At 41.9% G+C, this 16,246-nt stretch overlaps 1 long non-coding RNA gene across 2 annotated transcripts in view; it reads left to right on the forward strand.

The window, feature by feature from the left end:
• Positions 1-13,400, forward strand: part of LOC121469722 (uncharacterized) — a 35,052-nt gene extending 21,652 nt beyond the window's left edge. For both annotated transcript variants that reach the window (XR_005979888.2, XR_012055092.1), the window contains exons 3-4: positions 4,391-4,683; positions 12,789-13,400. This is a non-coding gene — a long non-coding RNA (uncharacterized lncRNA). The remainder of the gene's footprint in view (positions 1-4,390; positions 4,684-12,788) is intronic.
• The last annotated feature ends 2,846 nt before the right edge of the window (positions 13,401-16,246 follow it).

Here is a 16,246-nt window from a genome sequence, read left to right on the forward strand (position 1 = left end):
TGGTATTTGTCCTAGAAATAGGAAGAATCAAGATTTAAAGCAGGACAAGCGTAACAAGCATCTTGCAACACATCACTTTGGGCCAAATTCCACGTGCACAGCTCCCACTGAGATCCAAATATGGGCAACATTTGCTTCCAGATTGAGCACAGAATGTGTCTCTATTGTTATTGAAATGAAAAAGGGCATGAGCTTTTGAACATTTTTCCATTGGTCAGACTTGCCAGCTCAACCTATGTCCAGTGATCAGAAATAATTTCCCTAAACCACTTATTTTCTGTTTCCACAATGGTACCTGCTGAAACATAAGTCATTGGGAATAGCAGATGAACAAAAATAGACAAATTTTCTGTGGGTAAACTTTGCTCAAGTATGTTGTATGTTGCCTGTAGCCATACTTAAATAAATGGCTTCTTACTTCTTAAAGAAGTATGTCCTTCTCATCACATGCTACAGGAAGGCCGGTGTACTGGGAGGGCCTGGAACAATTGCAACCGTCACTGAGCTGCACTGCGATACATTTGAATTCTGTCCAGAATCTGGGAAGTTCACGTTAGCTTGCCAGACCATTCAGAGAAAATGGGCTTCAAAGAGAACTTTTTACCCTTGATTCCAAAGTGTAAGTGTGTATGGAAAGAGTATAATGTTTGCTGTTGGGATTAGCCCCCTACCGCGTCAGCCACATATGAGTGCACTGAAAATTGGCGGCGTGTAGGGGGAAGCCTCTCAGCTCGCTGCATCTAAGCTAAACCCAGGGTAGATTTCCAAGCACCAAAGCAGAAGGTGTGTGAGCCTCATTATCATCTCCTAGCACAGAAAAGAAACAAAGAAGAAATCACACTGAAAGGAATGGAAACCAAGGGCCATGTAGGATGGGAAAACATTCCCTATTTTAAGTAGTGTAAGAAAACCTTTGGTAGTATTGAGGGACTGCTTAAAAGGACTTGTTGCATCACAACATGTAAAGCAATGAGTTAGAATTTGTGTTGTAAATAAAATGATAATTCTAATTAAAATTATTTTAGAGGATTTTTTCTGTTCCATGAAGACATAATAGGATAGATATTCTCCTTTATTACATGGCCAGCGCTCTCCTCAGCTTAGAAATAACTGGTGGCATGCTGCACCAGTTTTTGCTCATGAAGACTACTCAAGTATAATGCAAATCAAAAAGTCACTCTACCCAGAAAGATCTCAAGGTTTTTCCTTAATTTCTAGCTTCTCTTTTATGTCCCTTCCTTGACCCAAGAGTTTCTACAGGAGCATTTTGTAGGTCCAACTCTTAAGAACCAGTTTTGACTTCTCAGGGTATCTGCCACTGAGAAAGCTCTATCTGCAGTCTTATTCCTATTAAAGAAATAAGATGCTCACCCTTGGCATCGTTACACTGCTGGCTTGGTGATTTCCCTTACCTTCCTATTCATAGCCTCACAGTGAGAGGTCTGAATTCTTCAGACCAGGCCTGGGGAAGAGTTATGCACCACAGACCAAGCTGAACAACAAGCCAGTATGCTGAACAAAAATGCTGTATGCATTGTGGCAAAGCCACCAGTATGCTGAGGATGGCTTACATCCTCTTCTATGCTCACAGGGGACTGCACAGACACACATTTCAGATGCCAAGTTTCACACCCAGAGCCATAAAATGAAAACCAATTTCCCTGAAGTGAGGATGACCAAGAGAAACACTACCTAGACCCATTAACAGAAATGACAGGGAGCTGAACACTGGGCAGCAAATGGGAGCAGCAGAAAAGGAGAGGGAAGTGTGAGTGCTGTCCTGCCTCCCTTTGCCAGTACTGGGAAAGGAAGCATCCAATGCAGTGCACCAAGAGAGGAGGACATAAGCTAGTTATAACAAAGGAAATTGTTCTGAAGATTGATTTCAGGATACGTGGATTCAGTACCACAGTCTGAACTTTTTTATTCTAAGCTCCTGGTTGACATGAATAACAACCTCCAAATGAAACTTTGTCAAGAGGGTAGAAACTGTTGGGCCATGTCGGTTGACCACAAATGAAAGCATCTTAACATTGCCACCTCACCTATGAGTATTTGAAAAATTTTTTTCTAAATACTGTTTAAATTCAGATCTAAGCGATGCTTGGTTTGCAGACTAAGTAACAGCTATCTCCCCAAACGTCATGCTGGGTGTCTGGGTGATGCCACTTTGGGTAAAACAGGTGCTGAAAAATTCATTCAGAAATATTGAGAGTTATTAAGGAACAGAATTTTGTCTGGGTGGGACAAAAAGGGATGGAAAACTATGTCTTGAATCAGTAAACTGAGACTGTGATACATATTGTGGCAGTGCTGTTTAAACCACCTGTCATTGTCCTCCTCACTTCCTTTATACATCTACTTCCATTCCCATCTGTCCCCTCCTGTGTTGCACAAAGAATTTTATAGCACTGTGGTAAATGAAGACATTACCTAATCTGATTGGAAAATAATCCAGAAAAAATATAACACTTTTTTATTCTCACCCAGATCAGTTCCTTGATATAGTTTGCTGTACGGGTCATGAGAACAGCTGCAGTAGCATAGAGGAGGACATGATGCAGGAAAAAGAAGCAAATAAAGCAGCACTGATGCCAAAAAATGGCTCAGATAACCACAGCCTGAAGAACTACATTGTATAAAACCAGATTTGATGAAAAAGTAAAATTACATATTGTGCGCCTGTCCTTCTCCGCTTACTTGAATGGAGATATATCTGTCATGTACTTGTAACATAAATTTGAAATATTAAATATATTTCTAAATCAAGAGGTAGTCATGTTACACAGCACTACTCCTGGCTCCATTGCTTGCCTGAACCTCTCATGGATTCATGGTCATTGTTGATATTTCTGAGCCTTTATCTGATACCTCCTACTTTACTGTCTGGGTCCAGAACTGTGAGCTCTAAAGTATTCCCAGTGTGTTGTCAAATGATCTTTATTTCCATATGACATGGCTTCCTTAATGTAAGACACATGGATTTGATTGCTTAATCCAGCATAGCTGCTTGCTGGATGCAGACAAACTCTTGCCACTGTGACCAACTCCTGCTGCTTCTACTAATGCAGGTGATTGTCTGCGGGATTTTTGTTTGTTTGTTTGTTTATTTTTGCAATTACAGACCTTACAGGTCCTTCAGGAGTGTCTACTGTGCAAGGACACATGGAACGGCCATAACTCCAAGGTTATCAACAATTTTAAAAGAGGAGGAAGAGGAGGAAATAAATAGAGAATGAACTCTCATTACAAACAGTTCTAGAAACAATAATTTTTAGATACAAGCTTTCCTAGCATGAGTAAGAAGTAGCTTTCTTCAAACACAGCACTCTCCTATCCCACTTGTGCCCAGTGTAAGCATGCCCTTGAAATGGATACAGCTGTAAGGTTCATTTTGCTATCTGAGTTCAAAGGCCTGATTTAGTAGTGCATCTTTTTTAAAATCTAAATGCCTGTATGCTCATTTACAATGTTGATTGCCTTTTCTTGATGGTTTAGCTTCAGAAACATGCTGTGGAATTTAAATTTGTCCCCCTCCCATGCTAATGTTGTCATTATTTGTGTGTAAACACATTACATGGGATAGCAGAAATGTAAATGAGATTTCGATGTTGAGTTGATTTATAAACAGTCAGTTTCCTAATTTATTGAAGTTGTCTTTGTGTCGTTTGCACATGATTAGCAGCATATAACATACATAGGGTGCCCTTCTGTAACATGTTCAGAAAGAAGAAATCCAAACTGTATACCATTATAACACCAAATGAAGATCTTATTGAGCTTCAAGATGCTTTGAAACATGTAGTTACTAACTTAACTCTGCCTGTGAACTTGTCCTCATTAACTCCATAATTAGCAAGATCATGTTTGATCTTGGAGTTCATTAGACATTGCAGCTGGAAGATTGTTTCAGTTTTAACACATCAGAATAGACAATTAAAGTGACAATAAAGAATCAATATAACTTCCCTGTTTCTTAGATTTTTTTCAAGGTTGCCGTGTGCCTAATTAAACCTGGTTTGAAACAGTGAAAAATTAAAAAGTAATGTGGTCATATTTATTTTGATTTAACAGGCTATTTAAAAGGCTGTCTGAAATGTGCCCTGGGAAATAGTTTCTACCCACGTGATGAGTAAATAGTTGGGATGATTTCAGATTCAGCTGCTGACTTAATGGAAGATTTGAGTAGATGTTATGCTCATGTCCCATTTATTGTCTGTGCCACATGCAAGTCCCCTTCACTCTTTTTACTTTGTGACTGGATCCAACCTTACAGTTAATGTCAGCTGATGCTCCAGCAAAAAGAGACAATTTTTCAGGTCAAGTTACTTGTATGTCTCTGACTTTTCCACAACATAGGCCCACCTGACCAATAAGTTTCACTTTCCAGAACAGCAGCCTGATTCTCCAGTGCATCAGGATATCCTTGTGCAAGACTGTAAAACTGGCCTACTGTTGAGAGTGTCTGCAGCAGAGCCAAGTCTGGATTCACACCATTAAGGCGTTCCTTCCTCCTCTACTGTCGCCACAGGAGACAGACTGGGATCCCCAAACACAAGTGGTTCTCCAGTTTTTATGACAGCCTAGAAAGCAGTATAAACTAGAGGAATAAAAGAGTGGTTTCTGCTCAGGAACCCCATGTTCAGGTGGACCTGATTCTGTTTTCTGCCTATCTTCAACGTGGTAAGTAAGCAAATTGTAAGACATTTCTGTTTTTCTCTTTTCCAATGTCAGAGTAAGACTCTTAGACTAAACACCAGAAGAAAATGTAGTAAACCTCAATGAAATTTTCTAGTTAATGAAATGCTGTAACATTCTAAACAAGATTAACAAGATTCAACATCCTCCTTTTACTTATGTATTTTTACTTCAATTCTTCATCATTCTCATTTAATAAGCACAGTTAACTGAAGACACAAATCATGTCACTGAGGGAGAAATGGATAATGAAGGACCACTGAAGCACTAATCCAACTAATCTTGCCTTTGGCTCTTGAATTTGTGTAGATCCCAACAGTAAATACTAAGTTCCAAATTCACCCAATTGATTTCAGTGGCCTATAGGCTGCCACATCTTTTCATTTTGTTTGAAATAATTTGAAACTAAATTCTTTTAAAAGATATTAATGCTTCATTGCTTTAAATTGAAACAGACTCTAGTCATTGGCATTTGGGGCAGATTATAGAAATAGGGTCAGATCCCTTGTTGGTGTGAGTCCATCAAAGAGAATGACAATGAGAATCCTAGCTTATGTATCCTGGATATAATACCCTTGATATATGGCAAAGTTAGGGGGGAAAAGCCTGCCTGTGTCCAAAAATTGATGTGCCAAGGTGGCAATAGATATGCTGCTAGCAACATCTAGACTTGATATTCTTCACTGTGGCACACTGCTGTGCCTATGCTACAGATTTTAGTCGCAAATGAGGACTAGTCCACTGGCATCAGCCCACACCCTTACAGAGCTGCACAACAGGCTGAGGTTGATCTGGCCATACCTGCACTGTCCTGCCTTATGGGCCACCCCCAGGCATGGCCCTTGCCAACCAGCATTTGAAGCACTGGTAGAAGGACCTTGTCTTTCAAGATATCTTGTCCTGACATCCGTTGTGTCCCATGTGCCATATTTCCACTGCCCTGTACAACACCAGGTCACCTTGGTAGGATAAAGATTCTGATCTTGCCTGCAGCTTTACCAACTATCATCTCATAAAAAATACAGGCCTTTAGTGGGAGCTGCACTGCTCCTTCAGGGCACATCTCAACTAGATGGGCAGAGTGACTAGATGAAGACTGGGAGGATCAACAGCACCATGAAAATTTTGTCTGGATGCAATCCTCTGAGAATTGCCTGTGCTCACGCATCAAGGGTACCTGTTTCTTACAGGCCCCACTGCTGCCCCTCTGCGCAGGCTGAGGCTGGGGACAGCACTGGGTCCTGTTCAAAGTGGAACAGAGGGCTCTCAGGGGGAGGCAACATCATCCACAGCAGCTGGGGGTCATCATGTCACCAGACATGCTGGAGCACGAGTAAGGCCGAAGGCTCTATCAGTCATGCCATGAAATGGCCATCTGGCTACTGCATGGCTGTGGCTTCCAGCCAGCAGGAAGAGTCCCTGCAGACAGCTTCCTCTTGAGGGCACCTCAGCAATATGGACATGGGACACTTGCTGCCTCTGGGCTAAGAGCCTGAAGACAGTCTGGGATGTGGCACAACTCTCAGCACTGATAGAAAAAATGGCACCCTTGCTTTGCTGGTAAAATGCTTGGTGTCCTGAGGGGGATAACACCACAGGCACCCTTGGGCCACAAGGCTCTTTAATACAAACGAAGCTAGCTTCCCTGCAGACAAACTGTTTTCCTTCTCTTCCCTGTCTGGGAAGTCTAAAGTCGGAAACAACTGTGCCAGTGTGCCCTGGCTCTGTGGATTGTCTCTGCCCAGAAGGGCTGTACTCTCTCTCCCTGCCAGCCTGCAGGAGGGGCAGCACTGCTGGAGTTTGAGGAGCTGTTTGGTACAACATCAGCAGTGTCCCTTGAATGCCATGTTCTCCATGTGAGCAGTGTTTCTGCAGCCAGCTGCGGAGTCATGTCCACAGAGCTAGGCTTAGATAAGTTTTATTCTCACCCCATTTTATCCTATGTGTCCTCTGATGCACATGGCAGAACTCTTCCCTGGGCTGTTTCCTGCTAATGAAGTGATTTTATGCACTGTGGGTTTTGCCTTAACATGTTTCCAAGAGGCAATCTTATTGCTTTGTCAATGCAAAGTTGAAGATCTAGCCTCATTTTCTGTCCCTGTGACATTCAGTAGGTTCATGTGCAAAAAAAAAAAGAAAAGAAAAAAAAAAAAAAAAGGAAGGACTTGCAGTCCCCAGGCTGATTTTGGGATGGTTTATACTATTTCTAAACAGCAGGTTAATTTCAGTTGACACATATTTATGAAAGCACAAAGTCTGGTGAGGTAATAAAAAAGTCAACTCCAAGAGAATATATAGCCTTAGATTTTCTTACCTAACATGGTTTTATTTAGAGATTTATTGAGCAAAATAAAGATTTGCCTGGCAAATAATGTTATCAATTGCTCCATATTTTAAAATATTTTGAAAGCGCATACAAAAACCAGATTAATTTCCTTGTACACGATCTACTGTGGGGTATAAACACGTTTTATTCAGTGACTAGCCAAGAAAATGTAAATTAGCTGTCTGACATTCGGGAAATTCGTGTGGCTGAATTATATGACTTGTATATTTGGAAAACCCATAGGGTTTGTTAGCATCCAGGTGGATGTTAATTTTAAATAGCAGCCTGATCAGATGCTGAGGTTTCAGTGTTGAATCAAAGACACAGAAGCTTTTGCCGTCTCTGTCCTTTTACCCATGTAAAGTTAGAGGGTTTGTTGCCTGAAATCAGTTTCCAGAGAGGCGGAATGGAGAGCGCATCGGTCACATGCGAGCTGACTCTGTCTCCGCTGCCCTGTTGCTGTTCGCCACTTCTCACATCCGCGCAGGGTAAGAGGGTCCCCCCCCGCCTCCAAGACAGACCCAGGGCCGGTGACAGGGTACATAGGGTACATGATCCCAGCTCCTCTCCCTATCTTTGTGGCCAGGGAAGGACGGAGTGATAGTGCACTGCTCCCTCCACAGATCTGCCATTCAGCCGGGCGAGGTCGGGAAATAATGAAGTCAGCACATTAGTGCCCTGCCTGCTGAGCTCACACTGCTGAAAGCTGCCGGTGGGTGAATTTCCCAGCGTTTGGAAACTTTGTCTCAGTTCTGCGGGTTTGCTCAAGTGTGCGATGGCTGTTTGCAAAGGGAGCTTTCCCGCTGGGTGGGTTTGCTTTCCTCCTCACGGCTCAGGGAAGGTGAGAGCTCTCCTTCATGTCTCCCCTGCCCCCACTGCTGCCCCTCGCTCACCCCACAAACACAAAGCTCTTCCAGCGGGTTCCCTCCGCTGGGGAGCTTTTCCCTCTCCCAACTCCCACACTGGGACATTTTTCCACATTTCCAGGATTACGGCCACTTTCACTTAGATCTATGTGTGTTGCCTCCACATACAAAGAAGCACTCGGGGACGGGATTAGTAGGATTAGAAGAGATTCACATATGTCCAGTTCAAGCAATTGGTATTCAAAGCTTTACACTTCCAAATGCCACCAAGAGAGAGAAAAGGAGCTGGGAGCTCGCTTTGCATTTCAGCACCTTCCTGCGGGGGACAGGGACCTTTGTCTGGGACGGGGGGGACGCACAAATCCCACTCCCACCCCTCTTAATCCAACACCCCTTAGCCACCAACTCCTTCTCTTCAGTGCCACCGGTGGGGCACTGCTATAACCCCAATAAGGAGCTACAACCACGGCGGCTTTCTCCATTCTCTATTTTAGAGCAGCCCTTCTGCAAACTTTTGGCAAATTCTGCTGGTGTCTGGCAGGCAAATCAGGTCTTGTCCCATGCAGTTTGTTACCATACATCTTGTCTGCTGATGTAAGACAAGAAAGCATCATTGGGTTGAGAATATAAAGGCAAAAAAATTCCTAAAAGAGTGCCTTTGTTCATATTAAATTAAATTCTTCATGTTAGTGAACCGTTCATGATAGCAAGGCAAATCCTTAAGATAAAACAAGTGCGTTAGGTATTTCTGAAAAAGCAGTGGGAAAATCTACTTTTCCCCATTTCATTTTGGATAGATTGCCTTCCTTGTTGCCTTTAGGTTGTGATTTCCTGGTATTACACACATCAGCAAAGGCAGCATTTATTCTGCATATCTTGAATTTTGGCAGTCACTCCAAGTACAAATCATCTCGTTCAAAAATCAAGAGGAAGGCTTTGATATTAGTGTAACAAACCTCTCTGTAGTATAGTGAGAGATTTTTGAAGCAGAGCAGGTGGAGCCTTATTTAAATACATTCATCAATTAATTAATTAATTCAATCTTTTGTTCAGTCTTTCTGCTCACTTTCTGCTCACTAGGATAAAAGCTCCTGTGGAATACTATATTGTTTGCTGTGACTTATGAGGGACAGGACCATATACAACCAGATTAAAAATCATGCAAATAGACAAAAAAAACTTTCTATATCCTGAAGAATGTCCTTTCAGCGATTTTTAAAAAAATTTCTAATAAGTGTGTATTTGTTTTACAATTTTCAGCCCAGAAATTAAATTTGAGAGTATATTAAATAGGCTGAAGAAAATGAAAATGTTGCTAAAATAACAAAGATGATCTCTTAGTTATTTCCACTTACTTTTATCTTTAAAAGGCATGGAGTACTGAATTGAATATTAATTGAAGTCAATATATTTAATATGAATTTACTAATATCAGAGTAAGGCAGTACAAAATCCAGTGGGTCTTTTGCTCATTAGTGAAATGCACCAAGATTGAGTTGATATTTTGTTAGCTTGCTGTTTTTGCAACTCCAAGTCTTATTTCAATAAAAATACATGAGAAATGATGCCATGAATATCCAGATCAAAGGCACTAAGTATGTGGATTCTAGTGATTTTGGAAAGTTACAAAATTTTTCAGTGTAGAAAGGACTCTATAGAACTTCAGATAGATGTAAATCCTTAAAATATTGAAAACCAGGGAGGTTATCCACCCTCCCAAATCTTCAGGGCATCTTGAATAGTTCACATGCAGTAACGATGCAAGACTGGGCCTCTGCAATTTAGGAAAAAGATAGTGATATCTGCAAAATCTTGAGATGCAACATGCTGATTATCCATTATGGGTACCAGCCAGCTCTTAGTAACAAAACTGGTGAGAAAACAACTCCAAGCATACATACATATGAAGATAATTTTAAATTAAATTTTATTTTCAACAGTGGTGAAAATAATTACTTCCCCCTGCATCATCAGTCATCAGTCATGCAGAGATATAGAATTAAAAATACATATAATTTCTTGCTTCTTTACCCTTTATAGTTCTGATTTTTGTTGCCTAGTCTTATCTATCTATCTATCCATCTGTCTATCTATCTATACTATACTATTTACACAGTATTCCCTACAGTGAAGGTTTTACGCATTTCAGTGTATCCATATTTTTGGGTCAGTTGTTCTTGCTATACTACAGGCAGTAATTGTTAGCCTATAGTAGACATAACACTGGATTATGTGTATCATCCCATTCCAGAAATATATTCTTTGTGTCTGGAAGAACCTTAGAACTCTCACCTCCCTGAGTATACAAAATATATGAAAGGAAAGCCAATGCCAGCTGTTTGTTTTGCTGTGTACAAAGTGGCTGAGAAGAAGCTGTAGCTCCCAAGATCCTGTTCCATCCCACGCTCCTAGTCAGAAGTATTTCTGACAGCCAGGCAGAGTACTAAGGGCACTAACTTCCACCAAGGAATCTCTCATGTCCCGTGTATTTCTTCTCTAAATTAAATTTGCTGGCAGTGTCTGAAACCACTGAGTTCCATATGAAGGCTGTGCTTTCTCAGAGACCCAGCTAAGCACCTCTGCAAGGAAGTGTCTTCCTGACAAAGAGATGATGGCTTCAGGCTAGATCTGGATGCATGAAATTGCTGCTACTGGGCACAAACCCTTGCTTTGGATGCAAAAGAATAGCAGGCGAAATTATTACAGAAGTGGTATTAGCAAACTAGAGAAGATGACCTGCATTCCATCCATGGGTCCTTCCCTGAAAACAGTTTTTCTTAACACTGGCAGTTGGAAAGAAAATGTGAGCTCCCTTAGCTGAGCTTGGTGTCTATGGATGGCATGAGCTCTTTTAAAATCTCATTATTAACATTTTGCTAATCAATTTCCTTCTTGGGAAATAAATATGAAAGGGTCTGCCCCCTATTAAAGCATTTCTGTTTAAAAACTAAATGATCTCATTGGAGTAATTAAGCTCTTCCTCAAAGTGCTCACTGGTTCTTTATTGCGAGGAACAGCATTGGTGATTTGAATTTTAGGGGCCTGACCTCTGAGTCTATTGAAACAAGGAGACATCACTCAGATTCAGTAAGGTTTGGTTCTGGCCCTGACAGGCCTCATAATAAGCAAACAAACACCACAGTTTGTCAGTGTTTCAATAGTTAATAATTAACCTCTGCCATAAGCTGGTGAGAAAAGATGGTGTTGGTGGACCTTGTCTTCTCTCCCTCTCTTTCTCTTTTAAGAGACAGAGGTAGGACTTTTATGATCCTTAATACTATTGTGTCTGAGCACTTCTAAACCTGCTCCAAGCTGCCAAGAATTACAGACTCCCAATGTTATATGCATAGGTTTGTAGGTTTTCCAGTCAAATGATACATGCTATGTCCCAGCCCAGGCTGAAGGGGGGACCAAGAAAAGCACCCGTCTCCTCCAGCACTGCAGCCCTGTGCCTGGCTTTGAGCACTCACCAGGCACGACTGCCCCTGCAGTGGCACTATTGCCTGGGGGCTCCTCTGAGATGGGCTGGGGCTGTCCCTCCTCTTAATGTGGGACCGAACATTTCTGATGTGGAGCTCTGCAGGTGCAGTGGGGAAATGACCATAGGCTACATGCTGCCAACACTATCCTTTCCCGTGAGCCTGCTTTCTGACCATCATTCTTCTCTTTTATACTTGTGTTTGATGTTATTTTCCTCGAGTGTATTTTATTTTCCATTTCTGGAATCACATTTACATTAACAGTGCAATTGTCACTGAAAAGGGACTGCCTTAATCTGCAACTTTAAACAAGACAAGAATGGAGAATTATTCACATTGTAAGGGTGGGAAAATGTGATTTAAATGATGTAAAAACTTACATAGTAAAGTGTCCCTGAATATTTGAAATTTCAACAGCATAGCTGAAAGAAGTATAGCAAGATACTCAGCAGTGATTTATAAAAACAGCCTTATGCCTTAGCCAGGCCAGATTTTACCATCGTTTCTGGTGTTCATTAGCATCTCACTGCACATGTTGTCCCATTGATCCCAATGGAACAAGCCCACACAATAGATTTCTATTCAAGGGAAGGCAGTCCATACGCCCATCCCCAAACACTGAGACATGGCAAAGGTTTGTGAATAGACAGCAGATAATTTTTGTTGTGTCTTCTAGAATTTGTACTAGCGTATTATCAGCCTGTAAATATTCACTGGAAACATGTATTGTTTAAAATTGAGATACAAAATGAGACAAGGATTTTTTTCCTTTCTCTTTAATGAGTCTTCCATGCTTTTGAATCTGTGGAAAAATTATTCAATAATTTCTATGACTTTATTTGTCTTCACTATAGCTATGAAAATGAAATTGCATTAACTTGCTTCTGAGATGGTAAAACATTTCAATCTTTATTGGTTAGAACACCAATGCTTTCACACTGAGATAACTGTAAATATTTGAGAAGCTTACTTAACTTCAGCACATCTGCGGTTTTTGAAAGGGAGGATTTGGAGGGAGCATGAGGGCAACTCTCCTGTACTCTGTATCCATCTCCCACCTTGTTTACAGCTGATATTTAAATACCCTGTATGACTTAAACAATAGCATAGTAATCGTCAATTATCTAAAGCAGTGAGGGAGAGAGTTCTTAAAAGTATTTGTGTGAGTTTCAGTATCAAGTGTAAGAGATGGAGAAAGTTCACAGTAATAAGAATGCAAATAACTGCAAATTACATGGAAGAGCAGAAATAAAAAGAAAATATGTTCTTTTGAGAATGTTAATATTTTAGGTGTAAATATGGGCCAGAACATAAAGGTGAAAATAAATACAGGCCTTTGAGCAGAATTATTATCCTTCAACGCTGTGTCAAGCCAGATGTGATTCCAAACAATGTGACAATTTTTTTTTTTTTTGCCAGGACTGTAAGGTTAGCCCATTTGACATTCCTGAAGTGTCCACCACCGTCTGAGCACTACACATGGGAAATGTGTGTCACAGGCCCATCTCTGTGGCTGTATTCAGGAGATAATGCATGTTTTACCAACCAGCTAAAATGGAACTATTTAGTGGATGCATAATCAATAGGACTGACAGGTTTGTTGTTTTTTTTTTTTTTCCCTGGAATTCCAAAGATGGTAAAATATTTCACTGTTGGTTATTACTATGGCATGTCTGATAGCTGAAGAAACATTCAGACTGATTTTCTAGAATCTTTTATTTGTAGAATGCAGGTTTCAGGTACAGTCACTACAAGGAAAAAAAAAAAGGAATTACATGGAAACTGTTGATTAAATGTTTTTTATTATTTATGGAAAGTAATTTCATACTTTTAGTAGCAAATGTCATATATCAGAGGATTAACAATTTGCACATCTCTAATGAATTATACCTTGACTTTTTAGATTTTATTACTAGGGTTTTGTGCCATACTTTTTCCAGAAGTTTTGCAAATCAGTATTTAAATACAGAAAATAAAACGTCATACTTAATTAACTGCACTGGAATGTCTGTCAGTTATTTCCTTTAAGTTTAAATTATCTCCGAAGCAGTGCCTGGTATGGATCTAATCCTGCTGTCCTCCACAGAATACTTTGAAGATATCAGTAAGTGATCCAGGTTCATAATTAAAGAATGTGGAGAATTTGTTCTGACCCCTTGTTGCCAACGAATTTAGAACTATATGAATGGAAAATATTTTTTCTCTATCCAGGCAGAAGAATTTTATATCTAAGTCTGTCTGCAGAATTTGACTACAGCAGCCAGAACAGCCTTCTTCTCCCTTCCCAGTCACTGCCCTCATATTGCCCTGCTACCAGAAAGCAAATTCGTGATAAACTCAAGAACTAAAACAGTCTTTCAGCCTATTGACTTTAGCGATGTCAAAGTGTCAGATGACAAGATGCTATCAATCTGAATTATACCGTCGATCTAAATGAAATCCATTAGTACATCTTGAGCAAAAGCTGCAAGCAGTTAGGGAATCTCAGCCGTCCTCTCTAAAATAAAATGCGCGCTGTTTAGAAACAACCAAATTTCAGCTTTAGCACCCAGTGCCGTGCAGCACAACCCCTTTGTAGCAGCACTTCTCTCACAGAGAGCCAGCTGAGAGCTTTCTTTTAATGCAGTGATCTTGTCTCCTTCAATTGTATCAACAACTACTTGTAGTGCTAACTGTTATAACTACATTTATACTGAAAGTAAGGTTGCAAAATGTCAAAATTAAATTAAAACCAAATAGAGATAGCAAAAACTAATAGCAATAAACCATAAAAACTAATAGGCTTCTAATAAACCTGAAAGAAAAATACATAATACTGGTGTAAACAGTTTTCATATAATTAATTAGATTCTATGTTGCCGGCCAGATTAATAAAGTCAAGGGGAGACAAGATTTAATATTCTGTCATAGTGAAACTGTGCAAGAGCAAAGCACATCCAATTTCTATACCAAACTCTATAATAATTCAAAATCGGGCACTGCCTTAAAGTGCATCCATGAACTAAAATCCAGTTTTTGAAAACGCACGATTTCGATTCGGAGTAGCCTCTAAACTCAAAATCGTCCCCATGAGCCACCGCCGGGTACGTAACGGGTTGAGTCCCCCACGGTCCGGCTCGGTGCCGGCGCTGTGCGGGACGGGGCGCTCCTGCACCTGATACTCTGAGTCTCCCCGAGCAGTTTGTCTTTCCAGAAAAAACACGTTTCCCTTCCTTACCAAATCTCTTACCAAATAGAAATTAAAATATGGGATAGAGCACGTTAATTTAATATAGCTACGACCTAGCCGTATTTTTCACCCTCTCCGACTCTTCGAATAGTGAAACATTTGGTTTTCTGACTTCAGGGGGTTAATTTCGTTGCTGTGCCGTCGGGGGCAGTTTCGCTGTTGACTGAACCGCGACTTCTCCGCAGCCCTATCCCGAATGTCCCTGGCCGGGGGATGGCGGGCATTTGTCCGGCGCGGAGCGACAGTGGCGAGCGCCCCGAGGCAGTGCGGACCCCCGTCCGCCGCCGGGACGGGACGGGGCGGCCCCGCCGCTCTCCGCCGGCTCAGCCGGACAGTGTCCCGAGAGGGTCTTCTCCCACTTGGCTGCGCCCAAGAGTGACAATTCCCACGCATCGCTCTACTGTGCCTTTTTTTTTTTTCTTCCTTCTTTCATTCTTTCTTTCCTTTCCTCTTTCTCCCTTTCTTCCTCCCTTTCTTTTTTCCCTCTTTCTTTCTTTCTTTCTTTCTTTCTTTCTTTCTTTCTTTCTTTCTTTCTTTCTTTCTTTCTTTCTTTCTTTCTTTCTTTCTTTCTTTCTTTCTTTCTTTCTTTCTTTCTTTCTTTCTTTCTTTCTTTCTTTCTTTCTTTCTTTCTTTTTCTTTCTTTCTTTCACTCTTTCTCTGTTTCTCTCTTTCTTTCTCTCTTTATTTCTTTCTTTCTCTTTCTTTCTTTCTCTCTCTCTCTCTGTCTCTTTCTCTTTTTTTCCCTCTCCCTTTATCTGTGTCTCTTTCCTTTATTAATCTGTCTTTTCCTCTTTCTTTAGAGCTGGAAAGGAAAGCAGCGAGGAAGGCTGGACGCGTCAGGCAGTGTTACGACCAGCAATCAAGCTGGAGAAGGGCTGCTTATTTCCGAAACGACTTTCCTGGCGGCGTTGCCTGCACTCGGGATTTAACCCTGTGTATCTTTCCCAACTCCTTCCTTTGCCCTAAGGCGACCCCGAGCGGAGCCGAGTCCAGCCGCCCCGTCCCGTGAGGGGGATATTGCGGCAGTGCAGGCGGGACTGGCCCGCACAGCCACACAAGCGCGTTGGGAAGCAGCGACATCCCCGGGGAAAGGGAGAGGAAATTGTTAGCAATATTCCTTCGAGTGACAAGCCCACCTTTTCTTCCCGCCCCTCTAGCCCTTCAAGTGCACCGGCGGCTCCGTAGTACGGCATCGTCCCCCGACCCCATCCCGAGGAAACCCCAAGCCCGCAGGTGAGCGGAGCACACAGGAGCAGCTCGCCCTGCCGGAGATGAGGACAGGACCCCTCCTGTTGCTTGTTCCCCGACGGCATCTTTTTGCCTTCCTCTTCTCTGTCCCCGTCGGACTTGAACTTTCCCAAAACGAGATGCGCGTGTGCTCCGGAGAGGCGGACGCGGGGGCGAAGGGTGGGAGCTGTAGCCCCTCGAGCAGCCTCCAAACCGGGGCTTTTTCCCGATCCTGCCCGGTTTTCTGCCGCTGCCGCCGTCACCGTATCAATTCTTGTTTATTTGCTTCATTCCAGCTCTACGGGAGAAAAGGACGCAGGGAGGAGCGGGCATACCCCAGGAGCCACCAGGAGAGCGGCTCTGCAGGGTGCGGAGATGGAGGCGCCCGGCTCTGTGGGGTCGGACGGCACTGTGGACTCCG

Source organism: Taeniopygia guttata, chromosome 3, assembly GCF_048771995.1.
Source record: "Taeniopygia guttata chromosome 3, bTaeGut7.mat, whole genome shotgun sequence".
Taxonomy (NCBI): domain Eukaryota; kingdom Metazoa; phylum Chordata; class Aves; order Passeriformes; family Estrildidae; genus Taeniopygia; species Taeniopygia guttata.